Raw genomic sequence first — 18,102 nt, forward strand, 5'->3', positions numbered from 1 at the left:
AGACTCATGCCGTCAGAGAATACAAGGTTTAGATCTAAAATGTCATGAGATACAAAATAAGTCTCTAAAAGTTGTTTAAATACTAAACTAGTAGCCTAGGGTTACAAAATATGAGTGGACTATGATGGATGATGCAGAGATCCACTTCTGGGGCCCACTTGGTGTGTGCTGGGCTGAGACTTAAGCAATTCACGTGCAGAGGCCATTTGTGGAGTTGAACGCCAGTTTTTATGCCAGTTTGGGCGTTCAACTCCAGCTTTTGATCCTTTTCTGGCGCTGGACGCCAGAATTGGGCAGAGAACTGGCGTTGAACGCCAGTTTACGTCGTCTATCCTTGTGCAAAGTATGGACTATTATATATTGCTGGAAAGCCCTGGATGTCTACTTTCCAACGCAATTGGGAGCATGCCATTTTGAGTTCTGTAGCTCCAGAAAATCCACTTTGAGTGCAGGGAGGTCAGAATCCAACAGCATCAGCAGTCCTTTTTCAGCTTGAATCAGATTTTTGCTCAGCTCCTTCAATTTCAGCTAGAAAAATACCTGAAATTACAGAAAAGTACACAACTCATAGTAAAGTCCAAAAATATGAATTTTTCCTAAAAACTAATAAAAATAGACTAGAAACTAACAAAAACATACTCAAAACTATATGAAATTATCCCCAAAAAGCGTATAAAATATCCGCTCATCAGTTTATCTACTGGAATATCTCCAGAGTGTTCTAAGGGTTTCTTCAGCCCTTTCTCAGTCCCCTTATCACTTATAGTGACCATCTTACATTCTTCCCATCTCACTTTCTTTGCTTCACCTCTCGGGTTTTTCTATGTGTCACTTGGGAAGCTGTCAGTTGGTTTGGGAATCTTCTCAGATAGGTATCCCACTTGAAATTCCAACCTCTTGATGGTGTCTCCCTGGTTTTTGATATTGGCTCGCACCTCCTCCTTGAACACCTTGTTGTCTTGGATTTCCTTGCATATGCCTTCAAGTAGAGTCTCAATCCTTGAGAGTCTATCTTCGGATGATGGTGAGTTGAGATTGGAGGGATGAGAAGGGCCATTTTGGTTTTGATATGGATGTTGAGAGGTATTGTTAGGTGGGTGCTGATATGATCTCTGTGTGGAATGTTGGTGAGCTGCATTGTTGTTGGGGTTGTGACGTCTCTGATCTTGGCCTTGATCTTGTTGATTTTTCCACCCAAAGTTTGGGTGGTTCCTCCAACCAGGATTATAAGTTTTAGAGTATGGATCATGGGTCTGCCTGGGTGAATTCCCAATGTAGTTGGCTTATTCCTGGTCACCCTCATCCTCTGCATTCACTCCTTCTTGGGCTGTTGATGAGGTGGTGACTGCTGCCACCTGGTTCCTTTCCATCTTCTTGGTAAGGTCAGCCAGCTGCTTGGTGATCATCTTGTTTTGAGCCAGCAGCGTGTCCATGTTGTTCAGCTCCATCACTCCTCTAGTATTGCCCCTTTCAGAAGCATAGAAGTAATCATTCTCAGCTACAGTCTCAATGACATCTATGGCTTCTTCAATGGTCTTCTTTTTGTTCAGAGATCCCCCGGATGAGTGGTCTACTGCCTTCTTTGATTCGTAAGAAAGACCCTCATAGAAAATATGTAACTGCACCCATTCATTGAACATGTCTGGTGGGCACCTTCTTGTCAAGTCCTTAAGCCTCTCCCATGCTTCATAGAGAGTTTCACCATTTTGTTGCCTGAAGGTTTGTACCTCAGCTCTCAACCTGTTGATTCTTTGAGGAGGGTAGAATCTCACCAAGAATTTGTTCACCACCTCTTCCCAGGTTGTCAAACTCTCCTTCGGGAAGGATTCCAGCCATTTAGCTACTTTATCCTTGAGTGAGAAGGGAAACAAAAGCAGTTTATAGGTGTCAGGATGAACACCATTAGACTTTACAGTATCACATATCCTTAGGAAAGTGGTGAGATGTTGATTGGGGTCTTCTTGGGCACTTCCTCCGAATGCATAGTTGTTCTGGACTAGGGTGATGAGCTGGGGCTTTAGTTCAAAGTTATTGGCATGTATGGTTGGCTTTTGGATGCTACTTCCATAGTTTTCTGGGTTTGGATTGATATAAGAGCCTAGGACTCTTCTCTCTTGCCCAGTATGATTCGCTGGACTTTCTCTGCCATGGTTGTGAGCCTCTTCTTCATGGTGGTTCTTCATATTCTCCTCCATGTTTGGTTCAAAGTACTCTTCCTCCTCTTCAGCACCAATGACTCTCTTTCTTCTTGCTTCCCTCCTTAATCTAAGGTAGGTCCTCTCAGGTTCAGAATCAAAGGAAGTTGAAGCCCCACTTCTTCTACCTGTCATACAACCAACACGGCAAAAAGTAAGAGAGAAATTGAATGGAGAAATTACTCTTGTTAGGAATGCTGTTAGTGTGAGTGGTGCAATATATCAAACAGTTAGTGGGTTGGTTAACTGACTTGTAATTAATGATGAAAAACACAACAAATTGGTGAGGGTTAAAGGGGAGAAAATAAGTAAAACTAAAAGTAAATCACTCAAAAGGAATTAAAACAAAACAAAAAAGAAAAAAAATGCACAATCTAGTTATCCTCCAACTTAATCATTATTGATACAAAATCAATCCCCGGCAATGGCGCCAAAAACTTGATACACGGAAACTTGTCTCTCAACAAATTTCCCTTCAGCAAGTATACCGAATTGTCGTCAAGTAAAAACTCACAATAGAGTGAGGTCGAATCCCACAGGGATTGATTGGTCAAGCAACTTTAGTTAGAAGAATGTTCTAGTTGAGCTAAGCAGAAACTGAGTTGAGAAATTACAGAAAATTAAATGGCGAGAAAGTAAATAACAGAGAATGTAAATGCTGGAAATAAATGGCGGAATTTAAATGGCATAAAGTAAATTTCAGAATCTTAAATGGGGATTTGGGAAGATCAGCATAAAAGTAAATGGCAGATAATAAAGAGAATGGGTAAGATAAGAAATGGGGGATTCATTGGGCTTAGGAGATGCTGTATTCTCCGGATCAAGTTCATTCTCATCTCTTCCTCAATCAATGTATTCATTGATCTCCTTGGCAATCTTAAGTGATTGGATTCCAATTCCTTGGCAACCCAATCTCTCTAAACTTGAACAATTATCCAATTCCTTGATTTGATTGCTCATGAGAAGAGATGAAGTATGGTCACTGATTATACCACATTCATTCCCAAATCAAAGTATTGGTAGGATTATATATCACTATATCCATCCAAACCCTAATTTGGTCCAACATGAGAAAGCATTTCTAGCATGATCTCTTCATTTCTCTTCCAAGGTTCCGAAGAGATCCAAGTATGAATAGCTTCTTTTCCATGACAACTACCTAATTGGATGAAGATTGAAAGCTTTCTAGTAAAATCAAGAGAAAAGAAAGAAGAAGAATAATGAAAACTATTATTGATCCATCAAATTACAACAGAGCTCCCTAACCCAATGAAAAGGGTTTAGTTGTTCATAGCTCTGGGAATGGAAAGCAAAAATGAAAAGTGCATTCTAAAATAAAAACTAGAAGTTGCAGAGAAAGTAAAATATATAGAGTGTAGTTCTCCAAAATGCCCAAAAAAGCTCCCTACTAGTTCAAAACTACTCCTATATATACTACTCTTCTGATCTTCTAGTTGGCTCTTCAAGTCTTGGATATGGGCCTTTGGATCTTTAGTTGAAGCAGTTACAGTCTTCAGTGGGCTTAGCTTTGCTTGCAGAGAGAAAGTGAGTCAGGCATGGTAGCAAGTTAGTTAGGACGTTAGTGGCGTTAACGTTAAGTGTAAATTTGGGTTCGAAAGCGTTAGTGACGATAACCTTTTTCACTAACGCTCCAAACCTAATTGACCCTCGTTAACTTCAACGTTAGTGGCACTAACGTGACCACTAACGTTGGCTCTTGGTCCTTCGCAAATGTTATTGGCATTCACCTTTTACAATAACGCTGCTCCTTACTTCTTTTCCCCACGTTAGTGATCCACGTTAGTGTAACTGACGTGGCCCTTAGCATGGGCATGCCCAAGCTTCGAGAGCGTTCGTGACACTTACCTTTGTCACTAACGCTTCAAACGCCCCTTCTTCCCATATTAGTGTCTGGCGTTAATTGCATTAACGTGACCACTAACGTGGTGGTGATTACCATCTCCAATGTTAGTGACAAAGGTGAGTATCACTAACGTTGGTCCATCATTTGTTCCTCCTACGTTAGAGTTCACGTTAATGTAATTAATGTGACTCTTAACGTGGCCAAGTGTGCCCTTTTTTGGAACGTTAGTGCTATTCACTTTTACCAATAACGTTGGAGCTTCCCTTTTCCTCCACGTTAGCTTCCACGTTAATGCAATTAACGTGGCCACTAACATGGGCTATGATGGATTTCGAAGGCATTATTGGTGATCACTTTTTCCATTAACGTTGCAAGCTAGCTCCCATTCCACGTTAGTGGTCACGTTAGTTAGACTAACGTGGCTACTAACGTGGCTCTTCCTTGCTTCCTTTGTCCTGAAATCAAGCAAATAAAGTGCATCAAAGCTTGGTTCTTGATCATGAGATCATGCATCATCCATTTTATCATTCAATTCATGCATAATTCTCATGAAATCATGTAAAGTTCACAATGTTTTCTTGAATCAAGATGTAAGTGAATATTTACCCAAAACTTGCTTATTTACTAAGAAAGTGCATGAAACTATCCTAAAATAGTAAAGAAAAGGTCAGTAAAACTGGCCAAAATGCCCTGGCATCAACCATCCTCCATGAAATAAGAGAAGATCACAGAGCCATGACAGAAGAGCAACAAAGACAGGGGTGATGGGCGAAAAACGTATCCGCACACAAACTACCAGCAAGTGTACTGGTTCGCATCAAGTAGTAAAACTCATCAGAGTAAGGTCGATCCCACAGGAATTGATGGATCAAGCAACTTTAGTTGCGTAATGAGTCTAGTTAAGCTAATATTTAAAAGACTTTGGTGAAATTAAATGAGCAGAATATAAATTGAAAGAAAATAAATGCTAGAAGTAAAAGGACATAAACATAAATGGGAAAATGTTAAGGACAGAAGAAATAAATCCATAAAAGTAAATAGCAAGAATCTTAAATGACAAGAAATGTAAATAAGCTAAATCTTAGATCGCAAGAAATTAAAAGGGCATAAAATTTAAAAGGGCAATGAAACGTAAACTTGCATGAATTGTAAATTGTATGAAATGTAAATGGGAATTGGGTGCTGGGAAAACTAAAGGAAGCAGTAAACAATCAAAGTAAATTTAGGGTAATTTGAATTGAAGAAAATCAAAGAGAAAGATTCATTAGGGATTGGAGATATCATAATCCATCATGAATCAAATGGGTCTCAACTCCTTTCTCAATCATATGAATAGATCTATGACGGATTGAAATTGATTGGATCCTAATTCCTTGGCAATCCAATCTCTCTAATCACAATCAATCTTGCCAATTCTTTGATCTAATTGTCATAAGAAGAGTTAGAGCACTTTCTCTTATCCATAAGCCACATTAATCTTCAAGACCTCAATTCCTCCCGAATGGTGTTGGTCATGAAAATAGTGAAGGATAGAGCTCCAATTCTAATGCAAGTGATTCCCCTTTCGAGGCTCACACAAGCATTGATCAACTCAAACCTCCTTCCGGATTGAGTGAATTCCAATCAAAATAGAAGTTATCCTATAGGTACTAAAGCGGATTGAGAAGAAGAAGAATTTCATTGATTCATTATGATTATAATAGAGCTCCTCCCCCTAATGAAGTGGGGGATAAGTTCATCATTGTGCAATCAAAAATGAAATGAAAAGTACCAAGAAAATGATTTCAGGGTTTCCCAATTAGGGTCCCTTCTTCCCAGCCTTCTTTCTAACTTAAATTCTATGCTATTTATACACTTTCTTCATTCAGTCTTGAAGTCTTTGGATGTGGGCTTTGGCCTTTGTTGAAGCTAGTTGAGAGTGGGTTTTAGTGACGTTGATGGGGATGTTTGCAAACTAACGTTCATTCTCTGCATGGGTGCCATTTTGTATTGAAGTTGGTGGGAACGTTGGTTACCAACATTTCTGTGCAAACGGTGGCCCAAACGTTGCATGCAAAATCCTTCTGGACGTTGCCACTAACATTTGACCCAATGTTGGTCGTCTGCCCACGCGTGCGTGTCGTCCACGCGTGCGTGTCGTCCACGCGTACGTGTCAAAACAACTTTTTGCACGTGTGCATCGCTCACGCGTGTGCGAGACTGGCTAAAATTCACGTTCACGCGTACGATGACGCATACGCATCATAGCATAATTTTTCAACTCCAAAAAATGAAATTTATCAAGAACTTGGGGGTAACGTTGGTTCACCAACGTTTCGTCCAACATTGGCACCATATTTTCTCAACGTTGACAGCAATGTTGGTGAGCCAAATGGCCACAAATGTTGCACCTTGAGCCTGGAACATTTGCCTAGCAACGTTTGAGGCAACGTTGGTGAGCCAACTTTGGCCACCAACGTTGCTTCCTCCTTCATCAGCATTTGATGCAACGTTGGTGAGCCAGCTTTGGCTCCAACGTTGCTTCTTCTTTCTCTTTACCAACGTTTGAGGCAACGTTGGTGAGCCAGCTTTGGCTCCAACATTGCCTTCTCTGCTTCTTCCTTGCCATTCCTCTGCTTCTTTTCACCTATCATCAACCAAACAAATGCATCAAAGCCTTGCCATAATCACAAGATTTTGCATCATTCATAGCATCATGTAAATTCTTGCATAAATCTCATAAAAATGAACATAGTTAACCATGTTTGATTGAATCAAGATATGCATGAAATTTTCATCCAAATACTTACTTATTGCTCAAGAAAGTGCATGAAACCTAATGAAAACTAATGAAAAAGGCTTGTGAAACTAGTCTAAAATGCCTAGGCATCACAACACCAAACCTAAATCTTGCTTGATCCCAAGCAAGGAGTAAAACATAAGAAAGAATGAATGAAAACAGAGAGGATTATGATTCCTAATTAGAAGATAATCAAACTTGGTTCATGGGGTTTCATGCATGACGTCTCTGAAGCTCAACTCTTATTGATTTCTAGGTTTGAGATGTCTCTTTAAGTACTTACTAAGGTGCTGCTGTGAAACCTTTTTATTCATTGATCCTTGGTGCTTTTCTTTTACTTAGAAACTTATTCTTTATTGAGCTTAGTGTTCTGTGTTGAGGCAGCCTTTTAAGGTAAGTTTTCAGTCAACACTCCCAACCCAGTTGGCTTAAGGTGTTGGGTGATGAAGCACCCTTCAGACCTACTAACACAAACCTATCCTCAACACATACACACCACAGACATTTGGCTTGCAATTCATCCTAGAGACATTGATGCCCAGCACCTCTTTGGGTCACTAAATGCCTTGTAATTAGGTTGCTCTTCATGGTGGACTTTTGGTTAATAATCCCGGGTTAGTTAACCCAAGTTACCGAGTGTTAAACACTCCTTAGAACCTAATCATCCAAGCAGATCCTAATACAAATAAACACCACTGGCGTGTGTCTCAAGGATCAAGCTATTAATTCCTAGCTTATTCATTGTTTCTTTCTTTTTGGCTGCCAACGTTGGTGCTGGCTGTTGATGGCCTCCAACTTTACCACCAATGTCGGCTTTTCTTACCTTATTTCTTGTTCTTTCTTTCTTCCAAGGATTTTTTTTTTCACAAAGGTTTCTCAAACAGCAACTAAGTTCATATTTTAGAGGACATTCTACCCTTTATCTTTATTGGTGAACTTGCTAAGTAATCAAACATGTACCACCACCTAACCTTATTCTATTTCCTACCAAATTGGACTATTACTCTTTCTGTTTCATAACATTTTTCTTTTATTCAATCAAAAAGGGACCAAAGCATACATTCAAGCAAGATGAGGATGAAACAAACACATAGACTAGAACACTTAAATGACAGTTAAAGGAAACAAACAGAATATAAACAAAGATAAACTAATTAGTAGGGGTACATTTAGACTTCTAATCAAAACACTTCAAAGCATAACAGTTAAGCAATAATACAACCTTTTGGTGTTTTCCTGCTTAGTGTTTCATCATCCTCCTTAGCTTTTGTAGTCTTTTTGGTGATGATGCATAGTCCTTCCAAGAAGTTGAATGACATTCTGAAATAATGGAGGAAGTTGCTTCTCCCTCAAACACTTGAAAAATGGTTAGCATGCATGAGTATTTGTAGGCTTTTGAACATACTTTGGTGTGTGAACACCAAACTTAGTTTCTTGCCAATGTCTATTACGCAGCAGATTGATTACATACATGCAACCTTGTGATTTTATTAAGTACTAGCTATGAACTAGAAGTTGAATAACTGTTAAGTAATTTCCCTGATTGTTTTGGAGTTTATGACTGATGTTGCTCTTTGGAGGGTTACAATCATAAAATATATGGTGGAACACCAAACTTAAAATTACACAGTCACCCTTTTTAAACTCATGTTGGTGTGCAACACCAAACTTAACTCCTTGCAATACAGGGAATCCTAACTTTTTATTGAAACAACTAGGAAAAGAAAGTTACCTCTAGTTGGGTTGCCTCCCAACAAGCGCTTCTTTATATTGTCACTAGCTTGACATTAGTTCTCTGTTAGGGTGGCTGATGGTCATAGTGTCTCAGCTTGTCCCCTCTCACTGTAAGCTTCCTTCTTGTGCATTGATGGACAATCTCTATATGCTCCAATGAGAGTATTCTGGTGATAATGTAATATTCGTCAGAATGTGGAGATGTTTCCAACTGTTGGTAAATTAGCTTCACTTTATCTCCCTCTAAGAACCTTTCAGTTGGAATTTTCTTGTTTTTCCTCCCTTTTGGAACCTTTCTCTTTTTCTTCTTCCCTTTCTTTGATGATTCTCCTTTCTTGGCAGCAAGCTTTATGTCAGGGGCCTTCTTCTCAGTGATTGCTTCTGGACACTCTATTTGCAATTCTTCCTCAGATTTGATGTTCTCATGACCCTTCTATTTTTCTTCAATGTATTTCTTCCTTACCAAGGGTGAGTATATTAGTGATTCATTGGGCTTTTCCTTCCAATTTAAGTCCTCCTCTTCAATCCTCATGCAGTCTTTCCTTTCATAGGAGGTTGCATTTCCTTGAAGACGTTAAGAGTTATTTGTTCATCATGTGCCCTTAGAATCATCTCTCCTTTCCTTACATCTATGATGGCTCTTGCTGTGGCTAAGAAAGGTCTTCCTAATATGATAGAATCACTTCCTTCTTCATCCAAATCTAGAATCACAAAATCTGCTGGAAATATGAACTTTCCCACCTTAACTAGGAGATTATCTACCACTCCATTAGGTATGATGAGCGACCTATCTGCTAGTTGTAAAGACATTCTTGTAGGCTTCACCTCCTCTATGGATAGCCTTCCCATCATAGAGAGTGGCATTAAGTTTATGCTTGAGCCTAAATCACACAAGGCCTTATCAATTGGCATGCTGCTAATGGTACATGGTAGAAAGAAACTTCCAGGATCCTTGAGTTTTGGTGGTAGGCCTTTCTGGATCACAGCACTACACTCTTGAGTTAGGATCACAGCTTCTTTTTCTTTCCAACTTCTCTTCTTGTTGATGAGCTCCTTGAGGAATTTTGCATATAATGGAATTTGCTCTAATGCCTCAGCAAGTAGGAGATTGATTTCCAGCTTCTTGAAAATCTCCAAAAACTTGGGGAATTGTTAATCTTTGATCTCTTTATGCAGCATTTGAGGGTATGGTAGAGGAGGGGTGTAAGGCTTTACTTCCTTCCTCTGTTCTTGTGGTTGCTCCTCTAAGACTTGCTTCCCCTTCTTTGAGGCTTGTGATTCCTCATTCTTCTTGGGACTCTCCTGGTCCTTCTCTTCAACTTCTTCCTCTTTCTTACTACCAACTTTGTCATTCTCTAGTGTCCTTCCACTTCTGAGTTGAATTGCCTTGCATTCTTCCTTGGGATTAGAGATAGTATCACTTGGGAAGGAATTGATTGGCCTTTCAGCTGGTTGTTTGGACAGTTGCCCAATTTGCCTCTCCAGATTTCTCATGGAAGCTTCATAGTTCTTGTTGGTCATCTCTTGGTTCTTTATAATTTTCTCCATCATCATCTCCAAATTGGAGATTCTTTAGGATTCTTGTTATGGTTGTGGTTGAGTGTGGGATGTTGATGGTTGATGGAAGTTATTTTGGTTAGTTGAGGGATTATTTGGTAGATAGAAGGTGGATGTAGGTTGATTGTTTTGGGGTTTTCTATATGGATTTTGGTTAGTGGGTTGATAGTTGTGGTGGTTTGTGTTGTAGAGGTTGCTTAGATTGGAGTTTCTCTGCCATGAATTCTGGTTTTCTCCCAACTTCAAATTTGGGTGGTTCCTCCATGAGGGGTTGTAAGTGTCCCCATGGAATTCATTTTGTCCAGATCCTTGGTTGTGCATGTATTGAACTTGTTTATGTTGTTGTTCTTCATAGCTCTCCTCATTTTGCCCCCACACCATTGGAGGTTGATTGGTTGTGCTCAGAAGAGTAGAAGTATTGGTTTTTGGCAACCATGTCTATGAGATCATGTGCCTCTTGTGTAGTCTTCATCATTTGCAATGATCCTCCTGAAGAATAGTCTAGAGCCTCTCTTGCCTTCATGTCTAGACCTTCATAAAAGTTTTGGAGCTCAACCCACTCACTGATCATTCCCTCTAGGCATCTTCTAATTAGTGCTTTATATCTTTCCCAGACTTCATATAATGACTCTCCCTCTAGTTGTTTGAAAGTTTGCACATCAGTTTTAAGCTTGATAATCCTTTGAGGGGGGTAGAACTTGGCTAAGAACTTGCTAACCAAGTCATCCCAGTTGGTGATGCTTTCTTTCGGGAAGGTTTCTAGCCAATGAGAAGCTTTGTCCCTTAGAGAAAATGGAAACAAGAGTAGCTTGTAAATGTCAGGGTGGACTCTATTGATTTTGACAGTGTCACAAATTCTCAAGAAAATAGAGAGATGTTGGTTTGGATCCTCTGAAACACTTCCTCTATATTGGCAATTATTCTGAACTAGAGTGATAAGTTGTAACTTGAGCTCAAAATTATTAGCATGGACATTGGGAGTAAGGATACTGCTCCTATAATTTCTTGGGTTAGGGATGGTGTAGGAGGCTAGAACTCTCCTTGGAGGCTGGCCATTGTTGTTGGCCACATCCTCTGGTGGATTGTGGAGGTTATCCTCCATCTCTTAATCTCCCTCTTCGGACTCTTCTTCTCCAATCACCCCCTTTCCTCTTGCTTCACTTCTTAGTCTCAAATATGTTCTCTCTGGTTCAGAATCAAAGGAGGTGGATGCACCTCTTCTACCTCTTGGCATACACAAACACAAACAAATCCAAAAACAAAAATAGAACACTCTATTGCTAGAGTAATGTTAAAGTTAGCAGAAATAAAATTTCAAACAATTAGTAGGCCTAACAAAAACAAAGAAAAATGCTTAATCTAGACCAACACCTAATTAATCATTGTTGATCTAAATCAATCCCCGGTAATGGCGCCAAAAACCTTATTGGCGAAAAACGTATCCGCACACAAACTACCGGCAAGTGTGATGAGCAGATAATTTATACGCTTTTTGGCATTATTTTTACATAGTTTTTAGTATGATTTAGTTAGTTTTTAATAAAATTTTATTATTTAAAAATTACATTTCTGGACTTTACTATGAGTTTGTCTATTTTTCTGTGATTTCAGATAATTTCTGGCTGAAATTGAGGGACTTCAGCAAAAATCTGATTCAGAGGCTGAAGAAAGACTGCAGATGTTGTTGGATTCTGACCTCCCTACACTCAAAGTGGATTTTCTGGAGCTATAGAACCCCAATTGGCGCGCTCTCAATTGAGTTGGAAAGTAGACATTCAGGGCTTTCCAGCAATATATAATAGTCCATACTTTGCCTGAGTTTAAACGACGTAAACTGGCGTTTAACGCCAGCTTTCTGCCCTATTCTAGCATTAAACGCCAGAAACAAGTTGCAAAGCAGAGTTAAATGCCAGAAACAAGTTACAAACTGGCGTTTAACTCCATGGAAGACCTCTACATGTGGAAAACTTCAATGCTCAACCCAAGCACACACCAAGTGGGCCCGGAAGTGGATTTCTACATCATTTACTTAATTCTGTAACCCTAGTAACTAGTTTAGTATAAATAGAACTTTTTACTATTGTACTAGGGGTCTTTTTCCCTATCTTTCGAATTCATATGCCATTTGGGGAGGCTGGCCATTCGGCCATGCCTAGACCTTGTTCTTATGTATTTTCAACGGTGGAGTTTCTACACACCATATGTTAAGGTGTGGAGCTCCGCTGTTCCTCGAGTATTAATGCAAAGTACTATTGTTCTTCTATCTAATTCATGATTATTCTTATTCTAAGATATTCATTCACACACAAGAACATGATGAATGTGATGATTATGTGACACTCATCACCATTCTCACCTATGAACACGTGCCTGACAACCACTTCCGTTCTACATGCAAACAAGCTTGAATGTGTATCTCGTGGGTTTCTAATCTAAGATTAAAACCTTCGTGGTATAGGCTAGAATTATTGGCGGCCATTCCTGAGATCCAGAAAGTCTAAACCTTGTCTGTGGTATTCTGAGTAGGATCTGGGAAGGGATGACTGTGACAAGCTTCAAACTCGCGAGTGTTGGGCGTAGTGACAGACGCAAAAGGATCAATGGATCCTATTCCAACATGATCGAGAACTGACAGATGATTAGCCGTGCGGTGACAGTGCATTTGGACCATTTTCACTGAGAGGACGGGATGTAGCCATTGACAACGGTGATGCCCAACATACAGCTTGCCATGGAATGGAGTATGAATGATTGGATGAAAGCAGTAGGAAAGCAGAGGTTCAAAAGGAACAAAAGCAACTCCATATGCTTATCTAAAATTCTCACCAATGAATTACATAAGTATTTCTATCCTATTTTATATTTTAATTATATTTTAATTATCGAATCTCCATAACCATTTGAATCCGCCTGACTGAGATTTACAAGGTGACCATAGCTTGCTTCAAGCCGACAATCTCTGTGGGATCGACCCTTACTCACGTAAGGTTTATTACTTGGATGACCTAGTGCACTTGCTGGTTAGTTGTATCGAAATTGTGAAAAAGAATTTAAGATTGCAAACGTGCGTGCTAAGTTTTTGGCGCCGTTGCCGAGGATTGTTCGAGTTTGGACAACTGACGGTTCATCTTGTTGCTCAGATTAGGTAATTTTACTTTAATTTTAAGCTTTTTTTATTATTTTTTATTTTCGAAAAATTTCAAAAAAAATAATAAATAAATTATTCTATGTTCTTCAAAATTTTTAAGAATGAATTTTAGAGTTTCATGAGATATGTTGAATCCTTGTTGGCTGTTAAGCCATGTCTAATCTTTTGGACCGAGGTTTCAACTATCCTGAGAGGAGCTTCTTTGTCTTTCTCAGCAATTTAGCTGTTGTATGTAATGTTCTGCTGAAGCTTGGCTGGCCATTGGCCATGTCTAGTGTTTTGGACCGGAGCTTTCACTGAAAGCTTGGCTGGCTAGTAAGCCATGTCTAATTCCTAGACCGGAATTTTAGACTAACATTGCATGATTCCTGGAATTCTCATTAGAAATTTTGAAATCCTTATTTTTCTTTTTCCAATTAATTTTCGAAAAATATAAAAAAAATTTATAGAATCATAAAACCAAAAATAATTTGATGTTTCTTGTTTGAGTCTTGTGTCAATTTTTAAGTTTGGTGTCAATTGCATATTTTTAATTTTCACTAAAAATTTTCGAAAGCTCATGCATAATGTTCTTCATGATCTTCAAGTTGTTCTTGATGATTTTCTTTGTTTGATTTTTGCATTTTCTTGTTTTGTGTCTTTTCTTGTTTTTCATATGCATTTTCAATTTGTTAGTGTCTAAACATTAAAAATTTTTAAGTTTGGTGTCTTGCATGTGTGCCTTTTCTAAAAAAATTGTCAAAAATAAGTTCTTGGTGTTCATCTTGACATTCAAAGTGTTCTTGATGTTCATCTTAACATTCAAAGTGTTCTTGCATGCATTAGTTGTTTTGATTCATGATTTTCATGTTTTATTTCATTTTTACTGTTTAATAAAAAGAAAAAAGAGAAAAACAACAAAATGACAACTTTTTTCTCTCTCTTCATAAAAATTCAAAAATAAAAAAAATATATTTCCCTTATTCTTCTCATAAATTTCGAATATTTGGGTTGACTTATTCAAACAAATTTTAAAATTTAGTTGTTTCTTATGAGTCAAGTCAAATTTTCAATTTAAAAATTCTATCTTTTTTAAATCTTTTTCAAAAATCAAATCTTTTTCATTTTTTTTCATATTTTCGAAAGTTTCAAATTGAATTTAAAAAGAAATCTCTTTTTTTATTTTGTTTCATAATTTCAAAATCTTTACTAACAATTAATGTGATTGATTCAAAAATTTTAAAGATTGTTACTTGCTTATTAAGAAAGGTTCAATCTTTAAATTTTAAAATCATATCTTTTTGTTTCTTGTTAGCCAAGTAATCAACTTTAATTTACAAAATCAAATCTTTTTAATTTCCTTTTCAAATCTTTTTCAATTTAAATTTTCAATCATATCTTTCAATCATATCTTTTTCAAAACTTAATTTCAAAATCTTTTCTAACTTCTTATCTTTTCAAATTTGATTTTCAAAATTTTTTTTCAATTAACTACTTAAGTTTTTGATTAATTTGTTTTAAAATTCCTATCTTTTTCAAAACCATCTAACTACTTTTTTCTCACCAATTTTCAAAAACCCCTCCCCTCTTTTTCTAAATTTCTTTTTAATTAACTATTTGTTTTAAATTTTAATTTGATTTAATTTTATTTTTCTTTTTAAATTTTGAATTATAAATAATAGTCAAAATAAAAATAAAAATATTTTTATTTCATTTTATTTAATTTTCGAGTTCTTCCCCCTCTCATCTCTTTCTATTTATTTATTTATCTACTAACACTTCTCTTCTACTCATAATTCGAACCCCCTCTTCTCCCCTGTGTTCGAATTTTTTCTCTTCTCTTCTACTCACAAAAGGGAATCTCTATACTGTGACATAGAGGATTTCATATTTTCTTTTCTGTTCTTTTCTTTTTCATATGAGCAGGAACAAGGATAAGAACATTCTTGTTGAAGCTGACCCTGAACCTGAAAGGACTCTGAAGATGAAGCTAAGGGAAGCTAAGGCACAACCCTCTGGAGAGGATCTGACAGAAATTTTCAAAAAAGAAGGAGACATGGCCGAAAATCATAACAATGGTGGAGATGCAAGGAAGATTCTTGGTGACTTTATTGCACCATCTTCTAACTTCTATGGAAGAAGCATCTCACTTCCTGCGATTGGAGCAAACAATTTTGAGCTTAAGCCTCAATTAGTTTCTCTAATGCAGCAGAATTGCAAGTTTCATGGACTTCCAAAGGAAGATCCTCATCAGTTTTTAGCTGAATTCTTGCAAATCTGTGACACTGTCAAGACCAATGGAGTTGATCTCGAGGTCTACAGGCTTATGCTTTTCCCTTTTGTTGTAAGAGACAGAGCTAGAACATAGTTAGATTCACAACCTAAGGATAGCCTAAACTCTTGGGATAAGCTGGTCAGTGCTTTCCTGGCCAAATTCTTTCCTCCTCAAAAGATGAGCAAGCTTAGAGTGGAAATCCAATCCTTTAGACAGAAGGAAGGAGAATCCCTCTATGAAGCTTGGGAAAGATATAAGCAACTGATCAAAAGGTGTCCTACTGACATGCTTCCAGAATGGAGCATCATAAGTATATTCTATGATGGTCTGTCTGAGTTGTCAAAAATGTCATTGGACCATTCTGCAGGAGGATCTCTTTACGTGAAAACCCCTGCAGAAGCTCAGGAACTCATTGAAATGGTTGTAAATAACCAGTTCATGTACACCTCTGAGAGGAATCTTGTGAACAGTGGGACGCCTCAGAAGAAGGGAGTTCTTGAAATTGATACTCTGAATGCCATATTGGCTCAGAACAAAATATTGACTCAGCAAGTCAATATGATTTCTCAGAGTCTGAATGGATTGCAAGCTGCATCCAACAGTACTAAAGAAGCATCTTCTGAAGAAGAAGCTTATGATCCTGAGAACCCTGCAATAGCAGAGGTGAATTACATGGGGAACCCTATGGAAACACCTATAATCCTTCATGGAGAAATCATCCAAATTTCTCATGGAAGGACCAACAGAAGCCTTAACAAGGCTTCAATAATAATGGTGGAAGAAATAGGTTTAGCAAAAGCAAGCCTTTTCCATCATCTTCTCAGCAACAGACAGAGAATTCTGAACAGAGCCATTCTGGCCTGGCAACCATAGTCTCTGATCTATCCAAGACCACACTAAGTTTCATGAATGAAACAAGGTCCTCCATTAGAAATTTGGAGGCAAAGGTGGGTCAGGTGAGTAAGAAGATTACTGAAACTCCTCCAGTATTCTCCCAAGCAATACAGAAGAAAATCCCAAGAGAGAGTGCAAGGCTATAACCTTGGTGTGGTTGAATGCCCAGAGGAGAAGGAGGACGTGAATCCCAGTAAAGAGGACCTCTTGGGACGTCCTCTGAATAGAAAGGAATTCCCATTTGAGGAACCAAAGGAATCTGAGGCTCATACAGAGACCATAGAGATTCTATTGAACTTCCTTCTGCCATTTATGAGCTCTTATGAATATTCTTCCTCTGAAGAGGATGAAGATGTCACTGAAGAGCAAGTTGCTAAGTATCTAGGAGCAATCATGAAGTTGAATGCCAATTTATTTGGTAATGAGACTTGGGAGGATGAACCCCCCCTTGTTCACCAATGAACTGAGTACATTAATGAGGCAAACTTTACCTCAGAAGAAACTGGACCCAAAAAGTTCTTCATACCTTGTACCATAGGCACCATGACCTTTGAGAAAGCTCTATGTGACCTTGGGTCAGGGATAAACCTCATGCCACTCTCTGTAATAGAGATACTGGGAATATTTGAGGTACAAGCTGCAAGAATCTCATTAGAGATGGTAGACAAATCAATAAAAAAGGCTTATGGACTAGTAGAGGACGTGCTAGTGAAGGTTGAAGGCCTTTACATCCCTGCTGATTTCATAATCCTAGACACTGGAAAGGATGAGGATGAATCCATCATCCTTGGCAGACCCTTCCTAGCCACAGCAAAAACTGTGATTGATGTAGACAGAGGAGGGTTGGTCCTTCAGTTGAATGAGGACTACCTTGTATTTAAGACTCAAGGTTCTCCTTCTGTAACCATGGAGAGGAAGCATGAGAAGCTTCTCTCAATACAGAGTCAAACAAAACCCCCCACATTCAAACTCTAAGTTTGGTGCTGGGAGGCCACAACCAAACTCTAAGTTTGGTGTTGAGAGGCCACAACCAAACTCTAAGTTTGGTGTTAAGAGGCCCCAACCTTGCTCTGATTATCTGTGAAGCTCCATGAGAGCTCACTGTCAAGCTATTGACATTAAAGAAGCGCTTGTTGGGAGGCAACCCAATGTTATTTAATTATATCTATTTATTTTCCATTGCTAATTTATGTTTCCTTTAGGTTGATGATAATGTGAAGTCACAAAAACTATTGAAAAATCAAAAACAGAATGAAAAATAACATTAAAAATAGCTCACCCTGGAGGAAGAGCTTACTGGCGTTTAAACGCTAGTAAGAAGCATCAAACTGGCGTTTAACGCTAGAAAGAAGCATCAAGCTGGTGTTAAATGCCAGAAACAAGCACCAGACTGGCGTTTAACGCCAGAACAGAGCATGGAATTGGCGTTTAACAACAAGAATGGGAGAAAAGCTGGCGTTAAACGCCAGAAACAAGCAGCAAGCTAGCATTTAACGCCAGACATGCATTCTAAGGGCGATTTGCACGCCTAAATGGAGCAGGGATGCTAAGTCCTTGACCCCTCTGGATATGTGGACCCCACAGGATTCCCACGTACCCCACCTCTTCTTCTCTCCTCTTCACACCTTTTCATAAGACTCTTCTCCAAATATCCTTCACCAATCACCTCCATACCTC

General features: G+C 38.5%; 2 non-coding genes across 2 annotated transcripts; one reads left to right on the plus strand and one right to left on the minus strand.

The window, feature by feature from the left end:
- The first annotated feature begins 1,638 nt into the window (after positions 1–1,638).
- LOC112781120 (small nucleolar RNA R71) lies at positions 1,639–1,742 on the plus strand. The gene has a single exon (XR_003191914.1). It is a non-coding gene; the product is annotated as a small nucleolar RNA R71 (small nucleolar RNA).
- A 13,972-nt stretch (positions 1,743–15,714) lies between these two features.
- On the minus strand, positions 15,715–15,822 carry LOC112781343 (small nucleolar RNA R71). Its single transcript, XR_003192125.1, has one exon. It is a non-coding gene; the product is annotated as a small nucleolar RNA R71 (small nucleolar RNA).
- Between the last annotated feature and the right edge of the window lie 2,280 nt (positions 15,823–18,102).

Source organism: Arachis hypogaea, chromosome 19 (genome assembly GCF_003086295.3).
Source record: "Arachis hypogaea cultivar Tifrunner chromosome 19, arahy.Tifrunner.gnm2.J5K5, whole genome shotgun sequence".
Taxonomy (NCBI): domain Eukaryota; kingdom Viridiplantae; phylum Streptophyta; class Magnoliopsida; order Fabales; family Fabaceae; genus Arachis; species Arachis hypogaea.